Raw genomic sequence first — 23919 nt, forward strand, 5'->3', positions numbered from 1 at the left:
ATCCGTTAATTGTTCTTGTTGTTTTTACCTTTACCTTACATACATATGTATATCTATATTCATATCACATAAACTGTTGACGTATTAATTTTTCATTTATGTATATGTATATACTAGGGATTTTATTTTTTTTTTGCTTTTTGCGATACCGGGATTTTCGGGATGCCGTTATCACAATCTCGGGATCCTGGGATTTAGATAATCATTATTTTCAACAACTTAACCCGAAAAAATTGCTTCTATCTCTCCTACCGTAAAATAAATAATAAATAAATGTGTTTGAAACCTACTTTTTTATTTAAGGTGGCATTTTTATTTTTTCTCTCTGACGTCAGGATATTTTAAAGGACATTGTAATTTCAAAGATATGATTAATTCCAAAAATTCAATGCAGAATAAAAATATGAGTACCAAATCAAAGAGGAACTTTCTTTAGAATTTAAAAAAAATTTAATTAATTTTTTAAGCAGATAAATTTAGAAGGACGAAATTTGAGGACGTTATCGAGTTTATATAAGTCATTAACATACAATTTTTTCAAAAACAAATATTGCGAAATTTCAGGGATAAAATTTTAAAAGGGCATTTTCAATACTTACCAGCCTTTATGCGCTTAAAAATTGAATCTGATTAAATTCTGCAAAATTTACTCTTTAATTTGGTATCCATACTTCTTCTCTAAGCACATTTCACTGAACTTTTTAAATCATTTTTGAATTACTGACGTCAGAGTTAAAAACTAAAATATATATTGATTTTTGTGTGTAAAATTTACTATAGCACGGGGTTATATGTATAATAAGCTAGACATTTATAAAAAACTATTAATTATTAAATTAAAAAAAAGAAATATAACAAATACTGATCACGAAAAGGAGTTTCTATTATTGCCATCAGTGCAAATAACAAATCCCGAAAATCCTGGAATTTTTGGGACCTAAAAAAGGCAGGGATCCACGGATAGAAGCGGGTACTAAAAACTATTAAAAGAACTGGTATTTTCTCTCTCACGCAGAGCATCATGGCAAAGGAACACAAAGCTTATGTACATACATACATCTTAAGATGTTCATCATTCGTTCAGTTTCGTTCTCTTTGCTATCCTTATTACGTGTACTATACATAGTAGGCGTCGTAGGGGTTACGCTTGCGCAAACATGGTATGACACACTCCAGGGTATTGCGGAAAGCTTCGCGAAAGTCACGGTTAAAATAGGCATATATCAATGGATTGAGAGTCGAGTTGAAATAGCCAATCCAAAAGAGTATAAGTACGACAACATCGGGACAGGGGCAGGCAGGACCGCAGAGCGAAGTTATTACGTACCTGAAAAGGAAAAATAAAGTAATCGATATTATATATGTGAATATATAAATGCTTATTTTAAGTTAAGTAGATACGTTTTTTTTTAATTGTTAACAATTTTGGGAGAAAAAAATCCAATACACAGAGAAAAATATGATGCATAAAAATAAGAAGCTTGTCTTTATGAAAAGTTTCTGGGCTAAGGGGTAAAATAGACGAAAAAATCGAAGAAAATTCCATAGAGATTTCTTATTAATTTTATGTATAATTCTTCCTTTATTTTGTTTGTAAAAAAATAGACAATGAATTGAAGATTGTATTTTTCCCATGCCTTCACAATAGATGTAGCCTAACGGATTCAAGTACGGCCGCCGACTTTTTGGTCGTGGATTCAAATCCTGTGGAACGGACCTTGTTTCTTCCTTTTTTCTTACTTCTTTCTTTTTTTTCTTTTTTATTATTATTTTTTACTTCTTTATTTTATTTTATATACATACATATATATTGATTTATTTTTATTTTTCGTCTCAATTTTGTGTTTACTCTCTCTAATAGTCTTTTATGAAAATTACTTCTTAGACATATGTGATGTATTCTTGAATTTGTTGAAAAGACTTTCTCCTTACTTTTAACTTCTTGAATTTATATTAAATTCATATTAATCAATAGAATACTGTCGGTAAAGCGACCACCGTAGCCAAATAGATAGAGCTGTCAACTGTCATTAAGAAGGTCACGAGATCGAGGACCGGTCGGCGCTGTTTTTTCTCAATTTCTATTTTTAGAATTTAATTAGACAACCTTATAAAAACGAAAAGGTTTATTCTTTTTTTTAAGATTTTCCCTCTGGAAGTAAGAGGACTATCTATCTAACATAAAACCGTAGATATATATTAGTTTTGTTCCATTTTATTAGGTGTTTTTCCTCTGTGTAAGAACAAAAAATGATCAATCCAGCTGCTCCGCCTTGAACTGTACCATATCTGCTAAACTTAAACGCAGAATACGTGACATTATTAAGTGCACATTCCAGTTGAAACTGTATAATAAATATTCGTTTTAATTTTACTGAATTGAATTCCATAAATCAATACAAATACAAAATATAATAATTTGGCAAAAGAGCAGCAGAAGCACATTAACTGGAATCATATGTGCCATCATCTAATAAGTATATGCTCTGACGAGTAATAGCCTATTTCCACCAAAGGCTTAACTGCAGTTAAGAGCTCAGAAAAGTTCAAATAATTCCAACATGGGGTGATCGGAAAGGTTTTATCTTAAGTTTTATATTTTCCTTTCGTTTGCTTATACTTAATAGGTGGAACCACCCCTTTCGAGTTGTAATCTCCGTTTTTTAAACGGCATAAACTGCAGTTAAGCTTGATGGAAATCAACTATAAGATACTGTGTTTTAATATTTGACTAGGTGGCAAACTCTTTAGGAAAAAAGAAAACGTTATTGCATTGTGTAGTCACAATTATTTTTTGAAAAATTCATATCTATCGATAGGGACAAATTTTAATCAATAAAAAAAAGAAAAATTAAAAAATTATGTTCTCAAAAAAAAAAGCTCAAATTTATTTTTACATAAAATTTTTCACTTGTGGGGAAAAATTCGCCAAGTGTTAGAACTTTTCCCGTGTTTTTAGGTGCAAAAAAAAATGTATTGCTTTTGAACAATGCACCATTTTTGTTTTATTCGAAAATGACTTATTTCGAGGGCTTATTTTTTAAGCTTTCTAACCATATATTGTTAGGAATGGGCGTGGCAAAATGGCGACAAGTTTTTCATAAAAGAACGCTATCGGGTCCACCTTGCATTTTTACATGTATTGTAGAGATATAGCCGAATATCGGATCTTTGAGATCCCAAAAAAAAGTGCACTCACTTAATTGCAATTTTCTTTTGATACAGTTGGCAAATATAAAATTTCTTTTTGTATTAGTAAAAGCTATTAAATTTGCTATCAGCCGCTTCAACAAGACCATCCATCTGGAAAAGCGATTTAGGAACAAATACAGGAGCTAATCATACATTTTTTTAATGAAAGTAAACTTCTTGGAACTTTTGTTAAAAATTATGCAAACTTATCAATAAATCAATGTATAGCTGTAATAGTTATAATGGCATGTTTAATAAAATATGAAAAAAATAATGAGCGAATTGAAAGCAATTCTTTAACATGAGTATCGCTTGTTTTATTTTACTTGAACGTTACACGATCAAGAACTTGCTTTTAAGTTTAAATACAGTCACACTGTTTTAATAACATACTCGCACTTCATCCTGTCAAGTCGAGTGGCAACTTGATAGTCAAGCCAAATAGCTGATCACATTTAGTCTGTTCCGGTATTCCAGAATATAGTCAGATTTTGTATCAGATAAATCTGAGTACAGGAATGAGGCGCGAATTTAAGTGGTTTCCTTGACGAGGCAACCTCAAATGCAAATTGGCTATCAAGTTGCGTGCAGCCTTCAGCACAGCTCTCAATTCAAATGAATTTTGACAAGCAATATGTGTGATTGACTTCATAGCAAATTCTTGATCGTGTAACGACACAGTTATGCTACTGAAAAAAAAACAAGTTTGAGGTTGCCAGGTCCTGCAGGGGGCTTTTATAGTTTTCTCGAAACTAATGGGAACCGGCTCCTTTGCTTTAAATGGTTTCGATTTCGTTCTTATTAAGGTCAAAATAAGGGTTACGGTTTCGGTTTCGGTTTTGAAAAAACGAAACGGTTTTAAACAGTTACGGTTTCGGTTTCATTTCTTGCCAGTAATTAAGTAAAATAAAAGATAAGTCATTTAATACTTACATACAGTAAAAACTATTTGGAAAGTTTTTTTAAATCATCTACTTACCATAGAAAAAATGGCAGCCAGCAGAGTAAAAATACGCCCATTATGATGCCAAGAGTGCGCGCAGCTTTGTGCTCAGCCTTCCAGCCTTTTGTTGGACGCACCGACCCGCCTAAAAAGTGCAAATACAATGATTTACACATATAAATATCGGTAAAACTATGCATTTCAATAAATTTTTATGTATTTGCAGTCACACACAGAGAATATTTATTTTACAGTGTTTATAACACAAATAAATAAGCTTTTTTTTGTGAAATTTATATTCAACAACACATCTAAGTAGATTAGCAAGAGCTTTTTGAACAATTTAGCCTTTTGTTTTGCAAATTGCAGATAGGTAAATATTTTAAATGCAATGTGTTTAGGTATAATAAACAAAATTTATTCGCAATAACACTCAGCATGTTTTACACACACACACACACATTCGCAAATGGTTAAGCAAACAGTAGTGCACATTGCGATAGCAAGTAAATAGTAAAATAAGAGCTATGGAGAGTTTAGCAAAAAATGAGGTTTTAATAAAATAAATTGCATATAAACATTATTATGATGACAGAAAAATTCAACAGTTTGCATGAATGTAAATATGTTTTTATGTAGTTCAAAAATTCCACGCCCATGCACCCATCCACTTATGCCGCATTCCAAGGAAGATTGCCATATTATGGTGGCATGAATAATGTTAATTAAACATTTTGTTATTATTTAATTTTTTCGAAACACTAATATTTATTTTTCATTAATATTTATGTACAGTAGTGTGTTTAATAATGGAAATTAAAATAGTCACGTTTTGGCACTTTTATTCTGCAGAATATTTTTTTAACAACGACTCAATAGTTGGTTCACAATGCGTTTTTTGAAATAGGACATAAGTAGTATACTCTGACAAATAATATTGGTTCACAAATTTGTGTTTTTTTTTTGTTCCACGTGAGAACTTAAGTAGCAATTCCAGATTTTTTTGTTTTTTTTTTTAATGCAAAATTCAAAAAACTTCAAACTTTAACAGAGAAGATATTTAAAAAATGACAGAGTTTGGGTAAATTATTTGAATTTGCGTTAACGGCTCTTCTGTTACAAAAAAACAAAGCTACTAATTAAGAATTATTCCTGATTTTCTGTTTACTTATGAAAAAATTAAGCACTTTCAAACTTTAATCGGGATTTGTGCTTTGTTTTTAAATCGTTTCCATCTATGTTGTACGATAGTAGTGCATATACCAATATAATTTGGGCAATAACTATTGAAAATTTGTGTAAACATAATGGAAGGTTTTGTTTACGCTGGTTTTTTTGACATATAACAATAGCACTTTGGAGTTTTTATATAAGAAATAGTTGATAATGTTTTCGTTTGTTTTGTTTGTTTTGTTTTCTCATAACCCTTGAGGCTAGGATCGATTTGTTCCCATCATCGGGCACTCACATAATGTTCTTAGCTCATCCAAGCTTTTGAATTATGTATTTCCTTCACAAAAGCTCCTGGTAAGAATTACTGGAACATTGCCAATATGGTTGAGTTCCGCAGAGAATGCAAGACAATCTTAGAATTGATTACTTAGAATACTTAGTTATTATCCATAGCGAACTTCCGCGTTTACTTTTTTATATTTGGGAAATTTTTGAGCTCTCTCGGTAAGTTCGGTGAAATTGGAGATGCATGTCAACTGACGGGTCACAACATCTATGGACTTTCAGTTGGAAGTCTTTGTAATACTTGCAGTACCAGACCGCATAGCGTCAGGGTATGCAGTAAGAATAAAGCTACCCTAATCTTGATAACCACTCCTACTAGCTTAAAAAACTCGGCACCTCTACATAGCTAAATTAACCACCAAAGAATAAATGCAACAAATATATGAAAAATGCATTTTGATAAGACTAAAGATAGAGGATAAAAACACTTAGAAGGAAATAAAGGGGTATAGAATCCAGACAATATTTTAAAACAAAAAAAAAGATTAAGTGCTGTTTTCTCAAGTAAGTCTAAAAATTTATCTGCCCTTCAAACACATTTTTAAAGGGCAGATACATTTTAAAACCTACCTGAGAAAACGGGTCTAAATGGAGAACTAAGTTCGAGGTGAGTAAAATTAGATGGACACATTCGAGGTTTTACATACATATGTACCTATACATATTATGCATGGATGTATTTAGGAGATTGTATACATAAAGTTGCAGAGTACACCTTTTAACATTTAACAATCATATAATTCCGATCTGTTGAAATTTACTACACTTAGATTTAAAGAGGAAATATTTATATATGGACATTTGAGTGTCAAATTTCAAGACATATAGAAAAAAATGTGCGTTTTAGCTTCATAGTTCGAATTTTTCTTCAAAGTAAACGAATGGGATAATTAAAGACTTACATATTTCCACGGTTTCAATAGTGCTGCAACGGTAGCCATCGTCAGGAATTTGATTGTTTCGTTTTTTCTCAAAGTATACTTGTGTACCTACATTGCCTACGAGTACATATGTATGTATGTAGAATTTATATGTATAAGTAACTATGCAAATGTATGGAGACAAGTATATTCAAAATTTTACGTATGTAAGTACATTTGTCTACTGCGCTTTACATGCATTTTAGTTAGCCGAATTTGTACAACATTTTTCTTTTGCAACTTCGATTTTTTCACAATTTATTGGTCCATTTTACGTAGTATAACTAAATATATTTTAATTTAAATATTTTGATATTATTCGATCGCTTTACCTGAAATGTAAAAAGGCGTAACAACATCGTAACTGAAATGGAAAAAGTCGTGACTAATTTTATTTTTTTTTTTTTTATAAAATGATGTGGGAGTTGGGGAAATCCATCATATCAATCAAAAACTGAATTTTGAATTTTTTACTAGTTACGACTTTTTGTATTTCAGCGACGATGTTTGTTACGTCTCTTTGCATTTCAGGTGACGATATGTACATAAGGGCTTCTTTTCACTTTGTCAAACTAAATAGCATTTGTAGTCAAATAAGTGAAAACACATTGTCAAACAGGATTAAGGTATATCGGACGATTTCGATCAGAATAGGTCCTTTAGTCCACTATTTTTGGTCCATAACTTCATCGGTAAAGGTATGCATAAAGGAGGTAAAGGTATACAACTTTGTCGACATATTTTGACTTTAAAATTTGACGTAGTGAAAACCAGCCTTAAGTACAAGCCCCATCCTTTCCGCGCTCAAATGACAATGAACAGCAACACTTCCGAAAAATTACACTTACACCTTATGTAATGATAATGACGATACGTAATACATTCAAACATAATACATCGTTTTGGGATTAGCCTAAGTTAGCAGGTTAGCAGCTTAACTGAAGAATAAAAACACAGTGCAACAAATTTAAACTTTTTGCTGCAACAGAATACCCAAGAATTATTTTTAAATGAGGGTATAATCCTGCCTATTTTCGCTGAACATTTCGTGTTGTTTTATTTTCACTCAAAAGCAAAGAGGTCATATCGGGTATCTTCGATAAAAATATTACTTATCAAAAATTATGGGACTTTCAGCTGTATGTCGAGTAAGCCACGTGTCTGAATGTGTACTTTAAGTTCAAGTTCATTTTCGGCCCCCGAAAATGCTGTTGCATTGCTTTATTGGTTTAAGACACCCTCAGCAATTTGACGCTGAGGTGGACTCTTTATACATGGCCATGGGATAGGCGCTTACGAATTTGTGCCCGAAAAAATACCTTTGGGAAGAAACCTCGCACACTTTGGTGAAATGATAAACTTGCCACAAGTGTTGCAGAAATAATGTCTGAGACCAGTACAACACATCTTCAAAAAGGTCATGCGGGACGCCAAAGCGCTCTCTAACGGGAATTATGCGAATTCATGGAGAATACCAAGAAGTCAGTCCGGCTGAGCAAAGTCCTCGTCAAAGGACATTCTCAAACAAATCATATTAACACATCAATTGGTTCGTGAACCGAGTTGGCCGGACGTTGTACATACCCCTGAGTGCATACTTCCCAGCTTATAGGGTTGGCAACTCGAGACCGCTGCTCTAAGCCTTTCCTCCTGCAAATCTCAGATTATCAGTAAGATTCGGAGGAGACTATTTCGATTAAGAGGTGGCTTGCACTTTTAGAAGAGTCTAAGGCCTTTATTACTAACGGACTATCCGACATTATATTTGATCTGCCTCCATTTGCCTTTCTACGAAGAAATTCGCGCACACAGACTTCGATGGCGAAAATTTCCGCAGGGGAATAGGATTGGGTACGATATGCCCATTGACGGGATATTCTGGAATATTGGTCCAAGGACACCTGCCCTAGTACTCCTGTCGTCCAACTTCGATCCATCGTTATATCATGCTAGGGAGCTTTCGTCAATCATAGTTATTATCGCTTCACATGATGTCCGTAAACTAGATATCGGTCTCATCAAGGAATAGCTTGAGGACCACCAAATAATGCCGAAGATCTGATCTTTTCATGCTGATTGTACTGGGTAGCCGTAGCTCTCGCAGACCTCTTTTTTAATCAGAATATACAGCGCATCCATTGAACAATAGGCATAGCTCCTGTTAGGGCTACGCAGACCAGTCGGTGCAGCTTGCATAAGCTGGCACCCACGTTTACTTGCTTAGCTTTTAGCCACCATATGCCGCATATCTATCAACATGTTTTACCAAGTCTTAACATAAACTCCTTGCCCTAAAACTATTTTAATTTGTATATTATGTTATTTTAAACAAGAGAATATTTGTTCAATTTAATTCTTATAATGTTATTTTATTTATTTAGTTTAATTTAAGTAATTTATTTTATTTTAATGGTTTTTTAATATAAAGATTTTGTTGTTTTAAAAATAAACATATTTTATTTTGATTTCATTCCATTTTTAGAATTTATTTCATTTTTTTCTTTTAATTTAAGTTGTTTTTACTTTCAGGTTTAATAGTTTTCAAACGAATTTTTGTTTATTTAATTTCAGTTTTATTGTTATAAAAAGAAAAATAATTTTTTTAATTTAATTTTTAGAAAAAAATATTTTTCTATATACATTTTTTATTTATTTATTTATTTTAAAATTGATTTTTAGGTTTAATTATTTTAAAAAGAAAAAAAAATTAATATAACTTATTTTACTTTTTTCTTTTTTAGATTAAATTTTTTCTTTTGTTAATTAAATTTTCTTTTAATTTTTATATTACTTATATTATTTTATAAAGAATTTTTGTTTTATTTTAGTTAAGGTGTAGGAGCTCTTTTATAAACTTTTTTTCATAATTTATTTATTTTTCTTTTTAACCAAATTTTCTTTTAGGTTTTGGACTTTGTTGTTTTAAAAATAAGCATATTATATTTCAATTTCAATTAGGTTTTAGAAACTTGTTTTATTTATTTATTTTTTTAATTAATTTTGAAATTTTAGTTTTTATTGTTAAAAAAAAATATTTAATACAATAACATAAAAAAAAATCCTTTTAATTTCATTTAGTTTCTACAAAACTTATTGCCAAAAGATAGCAGACCTTTCAATTAGTATTTCGAAAGACAGAAAAGAGCAATCAAGATAAATAGTTTCCTGAATTGACAATTGCCTTCCGAAAGACTTTCTGCCATGGCTATATTATTGCAAAAAAAAACGTTAGATTTGTTTTATACATATGTAACCGGTTTCAAATGCTTCGCAAATATTGTCAAAGTAACTAAATCAGATGATTTACACTCAAACAACCCATTCCTGTCGAACATGCCCTGTTACCAAGATGGAAGTATAATTTACTGTGTGCATTTTACACTGGCACACCTCAGTTTTCTGCTGAATAAAATAAATAAGCGAATAATTTAAATGTCTGCTACAAGTGCATTATCAACGCATAATTAACTCGCTTTCCCCGACGGCCAAAAAGAACCTTACTAACGGACCATAAAAAAGTGATTAAAAACTTCTTGCCGTCTCAGTTGTTCAGATTGCTGGTGTCGCTGCTGCTGCTGCTACTGCTGCGGCCAATGCCATTGTTGTTCTCTTGCTGCTGTTTTTTTTGTTGAAAAATTTACATTTCGACTGCATACAATGTAAAGTCAGTGCAATGGGTGTTGGAAGTTTTCTTGCTGGCTGCCTACTTGGGAGGAAAGTGGAATTTTGAGTGCATGGGTGATGGCGAGGCGCTTCATTGGAAGGTAAATATGTATGTTTCATTTACTTGCAATTGTTTAAAATGGCAAATAATTAAGGTGATGGCGGCTATGCCGTCCGCCTGGGATTCAAAATTTTATGACAGCTATTATGACGTTTATAGCAATGGTTACACGTCTGTATGTATGCGTGATTATATATAATTATATTCGTACAAATAATAAGTTTTGTATAGTTGTCACAATTAAGACGAAAAATGATATACATACATATGTATACACACAGTGAAAGTAAATAGTGAGCCCGAAGAAACGGATGAAAGTGAAAATGGAGCAGTGGCTGCAAAAGCGACTAAGTGACAAGAACATTGAATGAGTTGTAGCAGTGAAGGTCATAAATGTTTAGAGGAAAATACATATGTATGTATGTACAGAAATAAAAAAATTACAAAAATATTTCACAAACACAATTCAATCTAAGCGCCTTTATTTAAAATTAAAACAAACATGCAACTAAACTTAGTTTTGTTAAGAAAGTGGGCGTGGTTTTTGTTTCATAAATTTCCAACAACTTTCAAGACAGAAAAAGAAAGGTTAAGTTAAGTTCAGTTAAACTTGCGTTGCGCCACACATAGACCGGCCGGTAGGTATCTTGCGTTTCCAGTGGGATCTCCCTATGGTGATTTCGTTTTTACCAAAAAATTTCGACTTTTCGTGTTCTGTTCTAAATTGATGGCAAAGGGTGAGAAAATTGTGTTTTCATTTCTTAGAAAGTCACACTCTTTTAAGGCAAAAAAGGCGCATTCTCTGGCTGTGAAGCTTTTTCAGGGCGCTGCAGGAAATGGAACTAGTTTGTAGCTAACTATTAACTAACTAGCAGTCGACTAGTGGTAACTATTTATTTACTATTTGCTTTGAACGTAACTAACTACTTTTGAACGGCGATGGCCACAAAATAATGAGAACTGGTTTCCTCTGCATTAGATGTCAACTAACTTGTAACTAACTACTTTTGGACATAAAAAAGTGCATGCAGAAAAAAAGTGTAATGAAAGTATTTTTTGAATGAGGATATTTCAATAGAAACTTGTAAAGAAAACAAACTTGCGGTAACATCTGCATGACTCTTGCACATCTCTACAACTAACTTAAAGTTGGTTTCGTCATAGCTAATTAAAGGTTAGGTATTTATCGAAATCCTACAATAAAGCTAACTAGAAGTTAGTTATTTTAATCAACCGATAATCAGCCTTATCATGAGTTTCATTTCCCCTGAACCGGTTCACTTTTCACTCTTGGTTTTCATGGTTTTACTATGTACGGATGACAAATTTTCGGGTGAATTTTTTTCGGGTGAAACTCAGGATAAGGCAGAATATTTTTCTGCAGGTGGGAGATGGTTGCCCTGAAAATCAGATGATTGTTTAAAATGACAATATTATGGAATGCGTGAGCTAGAAACGGAAAAGAAGGCAAAAACACGCCTTTTTACAGGGTTGATTGTAATATCAAATAAATTTTGCACCATTTTTTGGAAGAAACGAAACCGCCATTAGTAATTTCAGCTCTACTTTTGAAATGTCTTCTAAATTCTCGAATTCATACGCTCCTAAGAATTTTAGTCGTGCTTTTGACAGTGCGGGACATCGATGCTCTATCGTTTCCTGTCCATTATTGTGATACTCATTTGTTTTGAGTGAAAACCCGCCAGGAAATGCCCCATAAGAAATTTGGTAAGAATTCTGCAATCCGTCCTTGAAAGCCTTAATAAGAAGCGAGTATAGTGCACGGTCATCCATATGCAACCTTATACATATTTGCGGCCAATCTGTCTATGGCTTTCCGGCTTCGGAGGACCTTTTTAGATTAAATGTTATATGAAGTAACTACCTTAATGGCCGGCTGAAAGTCTACTCTTAGTTAATTCTAGTCTCCGTGTAGGCTAGCTCTGTTGCCATTCTAATACCGAAAACCTCTGCGACCTCTGTTATGCAGGGATTGACAAAATTTGATTTGAGACAAAAAGTTAACCGAAATGAACAAATTTTGCCATTATTCGGCTAAAAGTTTAATGTAAATAAGAATTTTAAGCACTTTTGAAGAAAGTAGTAAGAGAAGTATTGCAGTTTTGTAAGACTCTAGTATGCTATTGGACAGAAAAGCTCCCGCTCTGAAAGAATGTAATGTGTTACTGGTAACAAAGGAAGCCAAAGGCCTCCTCAACGATGGAAATTCTATTCATTGAAAATTCTGTAGAGGTAAAAATGATTAAGGATTTTTGATGACTAAGTTTCAATGCCATTTTAAAATTTCATAGTCGTATGTACTTCAAAATCTGCAGTACTTATTTTGAAAAAAAAAAACATATATGCTAAGAACTAATAAACACACGACCACGTCCTCGAATTTCGTCCTTCGTTTTTTGCAAGCCAAACAAATTTACATAGTTTTCTCTTTGATTGGATACCCATATTGTTATTCTAAATTGAACTGAAATTTGTAAATAATTTTTTGAAATAATCATATGAAATTTCAATGTCCTTTACAAAAAGCTTAACGTCAGAGAGAAAAACTAAACACGCAGTTTAATTATATTTGTATATTTGGTCCATACTATTGTAAGAGACTGTTTCATTTGCTTTGAATTTTTTTTGTACATAAAAAATGGATGTTTATTTAGTTGATTTTCATTAAACCATGCGTAAAAAAGATTATTAAAATAGGAATATAAATACATATACATATCATCGCTACCATGTGAAACTATCGTAAGTAAAAATGTGTATTTTTATTTTATTATTATTTTTTATTTGGGTATTGATAGTTTGACATGATAGCGACGATATAAACAAGTGATAATGAGGACAAATATAGAAATTTGAAGTGTTAAGCTTATGTATGTAATTAGAAAATGTTAACAATAGGTATAAAGTTAAACACATATACATACATACATAAGTATGTATATGTATGTATGCATATACAAATTTCCACAATAACGCAAAAGCAGAAAAGTATTTTACTAAGACGGGAACAACAACTACAACAACTATATAAACTCATAGCAATTCAAATACTAGTAATTTAGATAATTAAGACAGTAGTTGGCGAGCATTGTCAGGTGGGCGTTGTCTTTCCTAATGAATCTACGATCGCACAAAATAGTGGAGATATGTATAAATTAAACACACTTTATTTCTGTAATTTAATTTTATAAATATGTATTTAGGTGTAGATTGCCTCGGTAACCGATGCACATTTTAGTTTATTAACATATCTACATATGTGTTATTTATTTTACTGCGGTGAGAGTTCCCAATTCTTTCTTTTTTTCTAGTAAATATTCCAACAAACACTGGAACAAAGATTTTCAAACGTTTGAGAAAATCTATTTCTCGTTTTGATTCTCAGCATTGCCCACCATGCAAAACATGAGAAATAGGCAACAATCGTCAATGGCAACAAATTGGCGACTCACCGATTTATTGCTGTGGTGAAAAATCAGCAACACCACTTCGTTCATGTCAATTTTGAATGAAAAAGTTCTCAAAAATTCGGAAACTTATGAATATGGCGTCAATAGCATTGGCCAAAAGCATCTAAATTATGCCCAAGGACAAGATTGAAAAAATAGGAAGTCTCACAGCGAGAAAATGAATTAATTCCGATTGTAAGTTGCAATTTGGTATACAAAAAAATAAATGAAGTATTAAGAAGAATAAAATTATTCCAAATATCGCCTGAAGCGATAAGAAAAGGACTCATTCAGGTAATAAGAAAACGACTCACCCAGGCGAGTTGCCTTCGGCGGACGTTTTAGAGCGACCGGTAATAGGAAATCGATTCGATGGCAATATTACCGGCAATAAATTTGTTTCCGAGGGCGACACGTTTTCTTATTGCCGGCAACACAAATTGTTTGGTGGGTGTTTTTCAATTGAAACTAAACATTTTCTCAAATTTTTTGCTCAAACATTGTTTATCAATTTAAGAACGGTTTGAGAAACATTTGAGAAAACATTTTTTAGAATTCCGTGCCGTTCCATCGGTGTCAACATGGCACAGATGTCGAAGTTCATCGGTAGTCTGCTACATCAGTCGCAGAATTGCTCTTCGACCACGCGGTCGCTGTTTAATCGAAATTTGTCTAATTTCAAGACAAACTATGCAACTAACTTTTTACATCAACCGTTGGTTTCTTTGTTAAACTAACTGAATAAATAAGCCATTTAATAAACTGTCAAGCTGCATAAATAAAGGCGCTGGCCCAATGCAGGCTTGCTTTGCACGCCTTACTTGCTTTAATTTGCTTTGATTTACTTCAAAAACTCGTTTGGCCAAATGACGGCTTGGAACGCTGTCAAAGCTACCAGCTGTGTAGTTAAAAAATTAAGGTCTGTTCCCTTATACTATGAATAATTTTCCCACAAAATTCCAGAAAACTAAAAAAAATACAAACAATCTTTTCAGATTTATTTTTAAATTGATGCGAATTTGAATGCATTTCAAAGGAATGATAATAATTATACATATATAACTATAGGTACATTTATTAAAAACAAAAAAAAATCCAATTCTTCAAGAGACGACTGACCAGTAGTTTGACATCATAAATATCGCTAGCTAGCAAGAGAAATTAAGGATTAATGTACTTGTTTTATTTTTTCTTATTTATATTCAATGAAAGGCAAATTTTCTAAGTCCAAAGAGGCCCCGAAAATCCGATAAGGCCAAAATAATACGAAATCTTTTAATAAAGATCGAATCCTTTTGATTCGTATGGAGTTTTGCTTTGCTTTAAACACGCAAAATGTTGTATTCAAAGTTCCTGTAAAATTTGTAAAAATGGACTTAGCAACTTTTCAGCCAGCGATATCGAGGGCTTATATTCAATACACTCTATCTGCAAAAACTCAATTTTTCAGGAGAGCAAAAAAACTGTTTTGGCAGCTGTTTTTAAAAGTGTTAATAATTTTAAGTACACACGCATGTCTTAAATATTCACGCAATATACTAAAACTAGTTTTTTACTTTTAATTCATTTAATTTTAGTTTAAAGATCAGATAGAGGTTATTGCAATTCGAATTATAACTATTTATATAGAAAAATTTGCTGATAGAGGGTTTTGCAGAATAATGAAAATGTCAGTTCTTTAGACGTAAATACTTTGTTAAACTAAGATTTTAATGCAGAAATCATAGGTGTGAAAATTCGTTCCCTTCTATTCCGATGTGCCCAGGTAACCACATAATTTTAAATGTGTTTTTTTGTCAAAAGAGTATTTCACGTGATTTCGAAATTATATGAGAATCATTAGCACTGTTAAAAGAGGCTTCGCTGGCTGGTTTACTGTCCGTTCAGATGAGGAAATTTCCTTCGTTTATAGAGGCGAAACGTACAGCTGATTCGGCTGTAAATGCCGAGCAGTACGGGGGAAAAGCACTGAAGACAATTGTAACACCCAGCCCTTTTGTTACCACCATATCTGGAACCGTATGTGAAAATAAGCTCCCAGGTAATTTATGAGTATCAAACTGGGCAAATGCCCTTGCGGTAGAGTTTTTACTTTAGTAAGCATCGGATGATGTCGAAATCTTTGATGTAGCTTAATATACGAAATAAAGGTGATTGCTTGCTACATCAGTTTTTTTGTTGAAAGCAGGATTCGACGTGAGAGATAGCTTTTATTGGCGAGGTGGGAAATGCACGGATGCTTTTTCTCCTCTGCTACATAGTAAAGTGTTTCTAGCAATTTAAGATGTTTTTTTGCGCAGTGTCCATAAATTACGAGCCCAAAGTCAACTTTTACATAATGACATTTCTGCTTAAAAGTAGGTTTATTGTAAAAAATCATTCCAAATATTTTCAATGTATCAGTATAGGGGAGGGGTGTTAGACAAGGAGAGGGTTGGATGTATGTATTTATTTGTATTTTCTGCATATGTGAAAAAATTACTTTGTCAGCTTAAATCTGAGCTCCTGAAGATTTGGACCAATTGATTAGATCGTTTAGTGTGTTAGAAAAAATAATTTTTACTCGCGTCAAGTCCTTAGTCTTAGAAAAAATTAAAATATCATTAGCGTATTTAGTTTGGCAATAGGAATAATAATAGCAGTTTCCCACTCTTGATGATATAACCCTTGAAATAAAATGTAGTTATGGAGTTTAATGACTCTATGTTTGATGGGATACGGATGATTTTTTAGAACGGGGTACGTGATTTTGTCTGCACCAGAGCTTTTGCCTGTCATCGAAGAGATGGTTGGTCAAACTCTTAAATAGATATGAGTAAGAGAGAATTGTGGGAATCTTCGGACCAAGTGGAGGCAAATAAACATATACACATCGCTCATTTACTTTAGTAGTGTCATAATCCAAAAAATACAAATCTTGAGTTGAGTATGCAGAAATTATCGCTACGTCTTCTTCTATTTCGTGTAAAAATATCATAGCTGTATCGATTAAGCCCTGTATGCAGCTCTCAAGAAAACGGTCAAGAAAAAATTGCCATTATTTCGCGTGTGTGTCCAAGGAATTTTGACATTTGACATTGATACTTCACAGCCTGTTGCCTCACTCTTTCCTCAAGAAATAATGGAACGGGCATATATTTCTGGTGCAAAACTGGGTTGCCTTATGCTCTTTCTTCACAAAAAACTTTAGAAAACCGTAGTAGAAAGCGTAGTAAATTTCTTAAGAACTGCATACTGCCTTAAGGAAATTTGACTCAAGAAAATTTCTTAGCCATTTCTTGTACGTCATTTTATATGGAGTTTTTGCTTTTCTTGAGAACTGCATACAGGCCTTTACCAGAATCTCACTAGAATAAAATATGTATTCATTTTTAGTATCGGCGTATATGTAAATTCAAAACTTTAAAGCCGTCTTTCTCGAGTTTTGATTTTTTGAGTTATGACATTATTGTAGTAAATGAGTGGACATGTATATACCTGTAAGCTACCGGCCAAACCCGATCTTAGAATAAACTATTTTTGTAACTCTCATCATCAGTCCAACTGAAGCTACGCAGTCCACAAGATTTGGTTTCGGTTGGACATCGCATTAGGTAGAACAAGTATAGCCTGGGCAAAACTAGTTTGACCTAAGATCGGATTTTACCGGAACATATACATACATGCATCGGCACATGTAACTTACCCAGTCTTTATTTGACCTGCCACAAAAAAATGGTAATGAAAACGATTTTCCAGCAAAATTGTGTAGATAGAGGATTTTGCTTTTGTAACAAAATGTTATTGCAGATAGTGGATTTTTCAAAATGAGAATATAATACCATAAAAGCAAAATTTTAAGTTTGGCATTATTGTCATGGCTGAAGGATAAATAAGAGCTCACGTTACCATCAAAAACTCATTTTCATCAAAATTGTATATAGAGGGTATTGAATATAAGCCCTCGATATGTTAAATATAAATATGGAAACATATAATAATTTTTATTAAACTTTGAATAACTTATATTATATATATTTTTTTTTTAATTACGTAAAAAAAATTGTGTACATAAAAGGTGTGCAGCAGTTTGTTTGAATTGATTTAGAACGGGAACATAGCTTTTTGTCAAAAGCCTACGAAACGCTTTCAAATAAAACATTTGCCTATTTGAAACTTTGAGGCGCTTAAAGCAAGTGAAGAAAAGCTGCCATTTGGCCAGCCTTCATACATTTTAGTATATTCCAAATAACTTTTGAGAGTTCTCAAAGCGAGGCAAGCAAAGCAAGCCTGCATTGGGCCAATACCTTAAAAATTCCTTTCCTATAAAAACTGTGTTTCTCATACATGTATCCATTGGCAGCACTATACAAATATTTCAGTGAGAGTAACTGGATTTCATTTCGTTCCGCTCCACTAACGTTTGAGAAAAAGTTGAGAATTCAACATTTCTCAATTTGAAAATAAAGGAAAATTCCATATTAAAAAAGTGCCTTTTAGTTTGAGCACGCTATCAACGGCTATTTAAGATGCATTTGAGAACTAACGTTTGAGATTTGAGAAAAGGACTGATTCTCAAATGCAGCTCAAATAGAGACTTAACAAAAATTTGTATTGGGATGTTTGAGTTTATGCGCCAACTCTAAGTGGTTCACTAAACTGGTGATGCATGTACGTACATGCGTGCGAGTATACTATATGGCAAGTATTTCAGAAATTAGTTGCTAAAAGTAAAAACTACAAGCAGCGATTTGATAACTACATACAGTTAGCCGTTAACATAAATTACGAGTATGTGTTTGTACGCATCTTAATATTTTTTGTTCATTTTGTTTTTTTTTCGTGTGTGACGCTCACTCTCCCCATAATTACGTGCTCTCGGCCTAACAACACTCACCGGTAGCGCCACACTGGCATTCCGTCGACCTATCGTGATGTCGATTCTTTCTTTTGTGCCACCAACGATTCGTTTGCCAGAAACGCTTGCCATTTTGGCTGCGACCTTGTCCCTGGCTGCCGAGAACTGGTAGGCGTAATTGCGACCGTATATTGGCACCGCACAATTGGCATTTGCCCGCCGTCGTAATGACTTTAGTGTTGGCCACATCGGTGCTCTCGTAGCCGACGTTCACTGTGTCGAAGGTGATGCATTTGGCTTGGCTGCCATGACCAGTCTTTTGCTCAATCATATTAATGGCTTCTTCCTCATCGACAAATATGCAAATGCCTCCGCGCCGTTTTAGCGACGACTTTTGCGAGAAATCAACTTCAGTTGGGCGCTGCGGCACTGTTTTTTTGTTTTTTTTTGTTTTGTTCGGTTATGAAGCGATTGTAGACGGTATTACGGTTGTCGCCGGGCCGTCCAAGGAAGAGGAGTGGGAGTTGAAGAAAAGTCAGTTGTAACACATGGTTGCGGTTGCGTTGTAGTGGTTGAAGTACATTCGATAACAGGTACATACATTCGATAACAAGTTGATTGGTATTAAGATTTGGAGTTTGAAGTTAGTAGTTAGTTGGTTGGTTGGTGGTTTTGTTGTTGGTTAAGGTACGAAAAATATACAGGGTGATATATCGGAATGTTATTTATTTACAATTACACTATATGGAAAGGGTTTTAAAATTGTATGAATGAGGCATAGAGATTGTGGGGTAAGCATAATTTACAAAGTAACAAAAGGCGACTGAACGAAGAATTCGAATAGGATGAAATTTTTAATTTATTAAGCAATTGTAAATTGTAAATTTATTTACATTACAGAAGTCATGTAAATAGTTGGCATGCAAAACATGCGAATTTTATTTTATTGTTGGCCACGCCGAAATTGGGGAGGGGGGCGTATGAGTGACGCTGTATGTATGTATGCACATTTACGCGGGTACTGATGTAGCTACGATTATTACAAATTGCAATAGGCAACGAATACCTCAGGGAATGGTAATGATATGATAGTGATTGGATGGAATTGATGGATAAGTGTTGGTTTAAAATTTTCTTCTCTGTTTTAGTATCTTTTTATTAAGTTTTAACTATCATGCGTTATTATGAAGCGTATTATGTATGTAATAATTTCGCAAATTTTACACCTGGAAGGCCTTTTATATTTTTTTCTTCGAAGTATTTGCATGTTCGGGGCTCTAAACTGTTTTTAACCGAATTGGTTTTTAAACTGGTTTCCTACATTTTTCGACCTCTTAACCAGATCATGAACGATGCCACTTTCATTTAAAATTACTAGATTTCTCTGCTTTTTGGCAGAATTGTTAATGCTTTTTGGGCTCATCCAATTCGTGGATGTTTTTAATTTGTACGTAGAACGATATGAAGGGTTTCCAATAAAAATTTAAATTTTAACAGAAGTTACTCAACGGTAAAATTATACGGTAAGCATTTTACTTGGGTCTAAAAGAAATCGTGGAGATGATTCCACTTCCTCTTCCTCTTGACAGCTGATACAAAAGAGATCAGTTGAAATTCCTAGTCTTACCCAGTGAATATCAATCGCACAATGGCCTGTGAAAATCCCTATCATTAGCTCTTGAGAGGTAACGTGGTATTCGGCGCCTTTAAGGGGTAACAAAAGGGTTACGCGTTACTTGCGCTGCAAAAAGTGTTTTATAAAAACATTTGATGCAAGGGGAGAAACGTCAGTTTTTTCCTCTTTCACGTCATAAAAGGAGCATCGTTTTCTTTTGGCCATTTTATTAGGTAGGTTAGATAGAGCTCACACTAGGCCCAGCCGGTCAAGAGTGTACCTTAAGAGGACAGAGGCGTCCTTAGTTGCTCCTTATCTGGGGATAGAAGTACCTAAGAAGTACGTACTCTGACGCGGTGAATAAAGAAGTCAGATATTCCTCAACCGATTTCTAGCGCATTATCATACCGTTTAGCAGTGAGTCTACCTCTCCCTTGATGGTAGCTATTTTAACCTGAAAGACATTCCAGAATTCCGGAAGCCTTAGTAAGCCCGCCCTATCCAGTCCTCTCTTGAGGGAATATAGGTAGAGAAGGAGCTTCTGGGAGGCATTTCATAGGCGCTGTAATCTATGTGTTCAGGACAATGTCAAAGCCCCGCAGAACTCCAGATGGTTACCACCCGGTTTACCTTAGCCTAATAGCAGTTCGTGCTGCTACAATTCTGACTGCAATATCATCAGGCGGCATGTTCATCATGACGTTAAGCTTCACACAAGGGCTCCGTGAAACAAGATAAGCTGAAATCTGGTTCCATTAGAGCTAATGAATTACTTTGGGCGAGAGACCTTAACTTTTACCGATAGCTCCCCTACAGCAGTACAAGACAACCAATGCCTTTTTTACCCTTTCCTCGCTGTTAGGCTTGCACGACAGTTTCCTACTCTGGATCAAGCCTAAGTACTTGACTCTGTCTGAGAGCCGCAGACGAACAAGTCCACTCCAGGGAAGGGCCACAACGGTAATCTTTTACTTCCCGGTAAACAAGACCAGTTCCCTTTTGCTGGCATTTACTGCGAGGCCGCTGTTGATTGTCCACCTAATTACCTGCTTCAGGTAACTATGAGGCAGAAAAAAAGGGTGTATAGAAATCGTCCCTTAACCAAAAGATCCACATAATCTACATAGGCGATGACCCGACATCCCATTTTTTCCAGTCCCTCTCTGCACTGAGTGCAGACACTCCCCCAATTCGCCGAGACAGCTATGTCACAAAGCAAGCTGTAAATAAGCCCTATTAGGTTGGTTTCAACCCCCAGATTATGAGTAGTCTGTACTATTGCCTCTGGAGTGACATTGTTGAAGGCCGCTACGATATCGAGGAAGGCTTTTACTGCGTGAAGGCTTCTTCTGACCACTTTAGCAATGAGTGCAGAGTGGTATCCATCGAACTTGCAATAAGCATGTTGAGCTCTTGAAAGATAGTCATGTACAAGTGTATCCATCTCCCTAGCGGTTTTAGAAAAATTAAGACAAACTGATAGGCCTAAACTTTCTAGGAAAAAGATCAGAACATTTTCCAGCCTGCAGGATGAACGCAATACTGACTACCCTAAAAGCGTCGGGAATGTACCCGGTCCTCAATCAGTTCGCAGGCATGATGCCTTCGGTCCCCGGCGACTTTAATGGTTTGAACGAATTTATCGCCCAGGCCATGAGGATCGTCCAGCAGTACGGATAACTACAGGACCTGAAGTACAAAATATTGCAAATAAGTACATTTGACTGTACTTCGAAGTACGAAGTACAAGAGCTAAAAAGAAGTACGCTTAGTCACATTTGGTATGCTACATATTTATGCCTGGCCCATTTATTATTATTTACAGTTAATTTAATAACTAAAATAAACTTAAAGTACTAAGGCACTAGCAACTAAAGGGCTTTCAGCCTGTGCGGCCGATTTAAAATTGATTATATTTGGAATTTTAGTCAAGCTAATTTACTGTAGCTATTATTTATAATGTGATATCATATCATCTACTTAATGCAAATGTTTTCTGGGTCCTAAGGGATTTTAGTAAATTTTCTACTTTTGTGCAGTAATTGCACAAAAATTACATTTGTTAATAATTTTATCTTCCTTTACGACAAATGACAAATGCGTCAACGATAAGGGGGACAACGAACAAAGCTATGTTAACACACATAAATATGTATGTACATTAGTACAGTCGGGGACAATTAATTTTAGCTAAATTCCAGCATACCCTTTATTTTTTTCTCTTGATCTTAATATGTATGTATTTTAAGGCGCGTCAATTCGTATGGGAGATTTTTTCGACTATGGGCGTACAGCATAGAAGGATTCTACGTGCACTTCTAAGAAAATTTGTCGAAGAAACCATGGGTCTTAAATCGAATTGCGAAAAGCATTAGCATTTTTCTGTAGAGTCGTAAAGGAGTGCTTAAATTTTGTATAAAACATGCTATATGTGTTTTTTTTTTACATGAAGAATCCATTTTAGCCATTATATTTTTCTGAAAGCTTCCACCAGAGGGCGCAACAAAGAAAATTTTCACATTTTCTACGAAACCTATTTTCGCAATTTGGCAAACTCCAAATTGATTTTAGACTTATGGCTTCTGCGGCGAATTTGCTTGGAGTTACACGTAGAATGTTCCTATGCTATACATGCATAGTAAACAAAAAATTGACCCGCCCTAATGTAGGTATATACAATTTTATTGATGTAGCATGACGCCAAAATTTGCTGCCTGGAAGTTGAAACTTTGGCTATAAAAATTACTTCTAATCTCACATGAAAAATTTGAAGCTCAAATACATTAAATATAGGTTTTTAATTTTTCAGTATCCCATCTTATCTTAAGGATACATGTTTATTTAAAACTTTAAGCAAAATATTGCAGTTATTTGAAATTGATAATTTTGCGTATTTTGTAGTTTTTTCGCATTCAGATCTGAAATGGTGCACAAATGTTCATCATATACATACATTCTGGGCTATAATCTCTGCTAGCATTCTGGTGGAAAATGTGTAAGTTCTGGTACTGAGAAATTTATTATCTGACGATGTAATATATTGTACACGCTGTTGAAGAGGACAAGCGACAACCTGTTAAACCACATCCCCGTAGTATAAGCCAAGAATTTCACCGAAGCACACCTCTCTAAAGCCAGACATAAAGACCGGTGTGCAGTGGTATTTAATACCCATTTTGTGCCCATATCTCAAAAGATTTTTTTCAGAAAATATCGCTCGTTATGTTCTGGGTCCCCCTAATGTAAATATGTATATATACACTATATGTGTATTTGAATACACGCATTTACTTCATAGTGGTCATATTTAATGTACGTCTTGCCACTTTACGAATTCACGACATGAAAAAGCAGACAGGGAGACAGGTGAGGAATGTTACGACAACAGCAACAATAAAATACTGATTGTGTGATTATATGTATGTACGCATACATACACATATATATATATAAACGAAAGTAAAACAAATCAATAAATTAAAAATGCCACAAATGAGTATATAAACAATAGAAAATTCAAATGCCAAGGAGAATTCATAATAAACGTACTAAATATTTATGTACGTATGTGTATGTATATGAATGTCTCATGGGCTACCCCCCTGCAGTGAAAAGCTGAACCAGTATGCACAAATTTCAGTTCATGAATAATTACACTGGTCTACAAATTTCAACTTTTTTTCTGCGAATAAGACGGGAC

The sequence above is a fragment of the Rhagoletis pomonella genome, unplaced genomic scaffold (genome assembly GCF_013731165.1).
Source record: "Rhagoletis pomonella isolate Grant_MI unplaced genomic scaffold, Rhpom_1.0 Rhpom_scaffold_00004, whole genome shotgun sequence".
NCBI lineage: Eukaryota > Metazoa > Arthropoda > Insecta > Diptera > Tephritidae > Rhagoletis > Rhagoletis pomonella.